The 4,256-nt window shown below is 40.2% G+C and overlaps 1 long non-coding RNA gene across 1 annotated transcript; it reads left to right on the forward strand.

Moving 5' to 3' along the window:
* The first annotated feature begins 1,480 nt into the window (after positions 1-1,480).
* Positions 1,481-1,911, forward strand: LOC139435683 (uncharacterized). The gene is made up of 2 exons (XR_011644890.1): positions 1,481-1,592; positions 1,812-1,911. It is a non-coding gene; the product is annotated as an uncharacterized lncRNA (long non-coding RNA).
* The last annotated feature ends 2,345 nt before the right edge of the window (positions 1,912-4,256 follow it).

Below are 4,256 nucleotides of genomic sequence, written 5' to 3' on the forward strand. Positions count from 1 at the left end.
AAAGCAAAGATTAAAAGTTTAACTATTCCGGGCTTTGAACCAGCTGCGCGGAGGACATCGCTGCATCCTGGCCGCCGGCTCTATCCTGGCCGCCGGCTCTATCCACTGGGCTATCTATTCCTTAGAGCATTGAAGTGATTTAATATTACTCATTTTCTTTTTGTTCACAGCTTCTCCACATTTCGAAGTGTTTCACGAGCCATAAGGACCTATCTTTCTTCCTGGCTTGCTCTATATATGATCCAATTCAAATGCAATGCCAACAACAACTCAACAGCACCAACAACCCACACATTGCACATTGTTTAGAGCGGTTATAAAGTGTTGAAGCGCTCAAATTAGAAACTGTTTCAACCTGTCACCTGTCAGAATAGAGACGAGGCAGTGCATTGAATCGCGTGAATGGACCGTGAACCAGTCAAGTGATTCATTCAGGAAATGAAGCAGTTGCTGGTTCGGACGTCACATGTCACGTGACTTGAAGCAGTTGCTGCTTCGGACGTCACATGTCACGTGATTTGAAGCAAGCTTCGAAGCACTGCTTCTATGGAATAGAGAGGCGAAGTCACGCCCATCTACTTCCGGCCCATGGGACCCCGGAAGCGAAAAATTAACATTGAATTCAATGGAGAGAGAACACGTATCTTTTGATCCCGTTTGAATTGTGCCACGAACTACACATATGATGTTTGTCAATCTTAAACAATAAGTTCCATGTCAAAAAAGTCACATTTTGTCGTAAAACTGTTGAAATATAAGACTATGAAAAATACGCGACTACAAAGACTACAAATCCCAAATCCCATTCTGGCTCGCGTAAGTGATGTCACAGGCGATAATTCTCCAAGTGGTTGCGACTCGTAATTAAAGCGAAGAAGAAGAAGAAGATCTCATAACCGATTTATTCCCTCCAATAAATAAGAGATTGCTAAAAATAAATGCACTTTTACAAGATGCATGTGTGCTTTGTACCAGGTTGTAATCACATAAGTGATCAAACCACTTGCTCGTTCTATCGCTTCCCGTCTGATGAAAGGACCAGGAGTCGCTGGATCAGACATATCAGGTAATACACATGTTGTGCATGGAACATATAGTCAAGTTAGCTACCTAGCTAGTAGCGACGAGTAGCGAGCACGTTAGTTAGCATTACATTACGTAGCCTTGTCATTTTTAGTAGCCTTACCATGAAGTTATTATTTTATTACATGAAGTAAGAGTAAGAGTAGATGGTAAGTATTTCGTGAAACATTTGAAGAGTAGCCTATACTGCGCCATCCACCGGGTGCTATGGAAGCAGTCAGGGAGAGTCGAAGGCAGGCAGGGAGCTTTGCATGACAGATTCTTCTGGACGTGTTTCATTGTGATGACAGTAAGGGTGAGTCAATCTGTTTGTTGGAAAGACAGTAGTTGAGTGATTACTGAGAGAAAATTAGTAGAAGGGATAATTATTCAAAGTGTTACTGTTGTGTTACTTTAAAGTGTTGTTACTGACCTTTTTCTCTTTTATTTCCTTTCCCTCACCTGTAACTGCTGAGACCCTGAGGAACATGCACACTGGACTGACCTGCTCTGGCAACCTGATTTCCACTGTACGTAATAGTATTTGGTTATGGTATATTATTTATATACATCAAAGGCACAATGCACCCCCAGAGACACACATGTATTGAGTGTGATATTGTGCATAGGTCATGTGAAATCATCTTTACATACTAGAAAACTGTAGGAGCGGCAACTTGTTTTGAAATTGAATTTTTAATATCCGATAATGAAGTTGATCTGTTTTCTTTATTCTTCTCTCTTCCCAGCTCCATCCATCACCGTGCTCTGTTCCTGCAGGTCCTGCTTGCTAATCAAGGCTCATATGTTTTCACACAATTACAAATAAAGTCAATGTATTGTATGACATGAAGTTGTGCTTCATTCGGAGTCAATAATACATTCATTCTGCCTTCAACTGCACAATGACTGTGGACTGCACCGACATCCATGTAGCTGCCCCCCAGTAAGATGAGCCAAGCAAGAGGGTCACTATCATGCCCAAGGACATCCAGCTGCATCCGCGAGAGGGCTTAGACTGACCTGAGACCAGCACACCCAAACACAACGGCTCTTTTAAGAGCCACCTACAGTTTCAAAGAGTTGCAATTCTACGTTATTATAATGATTAAACTGGTTCATGTGTCACTTAGTTTACTGAACCGTGATGAATGAAAGAAATTAGTGAGGTAGTGGTTTAAAGAAGTTACAAAGACATTAATATATGAGTGACAGGTCAGTGTAAACACAAGCTTCTGTCAATTATGGATCATTCAAACTATATACAAATAATATGTAATAAAGTTCTAAAATAAGTATTCGGTATATTCCTTGATAGCTTTTGGAGAAGGTTGTTTTTAAGTTTACTAAAAATCTATCGTTTCAACTGTTTCACTTTATAAAAAGGAACAGGTGAGAAGAGCATCATTGAGTTTCTTATTCTGTCAGTAAATTATCCAAATGAAATGTTTATCATTATTTTAGTCAACCCTAAACAAATTGATTGTACCTTTTTAATAATGACCTTACATGGTCGGCAAAGTTAAATTAACTTCAATCAAATCTGTTCTGAGAAAAAACTAATAAATGTTTAAAGATAGGAACTTGCCATCCCACTGAAAAACAGTCCGTAGAGATTTAAAGGCGTAGTTGTAGTTCAGTCCAACGTTTCATTTGGATTCATTTCTCCAACAGTCAACTATTTTCATAAAGAATATATATATTTTTCAAAGTCAACTTTATTGTCAATCTTACTCAGTTTGTGTTTATAGACAGAGAGATCAAAAAGACGTTTCCAACAATCCCAAATACGAAAAATTAAATTATACAATTTACAGATATGTAATGTATACAAATATATATATATCCTATATACACCATCATGTATAATGATGGTGTATGATGTAGAAGGAAGTGTGGTAGATAACAAGTAAATATAGAGTTACATACAGATCCATGTTACAGCAAAAGATGGAATAACTAAGAAGCACGCAGTATAATAATAATTACATGCAACAATGAAATAACTGCTCAGCGTCTCCACCACAATCCCAATCTGCTGTGTCCTGTTTTCCTCCCCTCTGCATAACACCCCATCACACATACGGAACACAACGCAGAGTCTGAGGGTGTTAAGAGTATGTTTATTTAAATGTCCTCCTCTCTACTGGCCAACACAGGGAGCATATGCTGGGTGTAGAATTGTTCCAGGAGGAGGAGATTTCCATGCCATGCAGGGTCTTTGGGGATGAGGATGATGATCGCCTCCTTCGTGGTCCACACAACAAAGTAGCAGACTCCGGTCTGTGATGTGCAGCTGCCCTTGGACCTGGTGCCAGTATGGGTGATATATGACCCACCCTCCTCACGGAGACAGAAGGATGGTAACTGGACTGCCTCCGCGATGGTCATGTTCATGTCACCAAAACCCTTGAATCTACACACAGCAAATAAACTCAAATGACACAACGAGATCACACATACAGTATAGTCGATATAAAACTGGCCGCTTCAATCTGAAGAGCAACTAAAACAAAACACGGGAGTGTACCTTGTTCTTGTGAACACTAATGTTATCCACAGCATACACAGAGACCACGAAGTTCTTAAGGAGAAAACTAGTTACTAAAACAAAACACGTTAGTGTACCTTGTTAGCTAATGTTAGCTAGCTGACATTAACGTTACACATTGCACTCATATTACTCACCGAAACCTTGTAAAGCCGGTCCCGCTGCTCTTACAGAACCGACTAACTCCCCTTTCGTGTATGTACAGCTCTCAACGTGTCCAGACTTGTAGCGATGTTCACCTCGTTTTATACTTTTATTCTCATTCTGAAAGAAACAGGTGAAATGTGCTAACGTGACGGCCGTCTTTGTGATGGTGACGCGTATTGTGCGAGACCAGAGACCTGTAGTTCACTCAGCGGTTTCACACACAAAAATGTGTAACTTCACAGTTTTACGACACATTTTTATTTTTTTGACTTGCAAAATATTCTTTTAAATTGACAAACATCATATGTGTCATTCGTGGCACAATTCAAACGGGATCAAAAGATAACCTTTCTCTCTCCATTGACTTCAATGTATAATGTTACGCTTCCGGGGTCCCATGGAGGCTCCCGGAAAGGGACGGACTTCGCCTCTCTATAGGAAGTCCAGGGTTGAAGCTCCGTTCGAAGCTTCAGTGTCAAACTGCCATCACTACCTA

This window comes from Pseudochaenichthys georgianus, chromosome 17 (genome assembly GCF_902827115.2).
Source record: "Pseudochaenichthys georgianus chromosome 17, fPseGeo1.2, whole genome shotgun sequence".
NCBI classification, from domain to species: Eukaryota; Metazoa; Chordata; class Actinopteri; order Perciformes; family Channichthyidae; genus Pseudochaenichthys; species Pseudochaenichthys georgianus.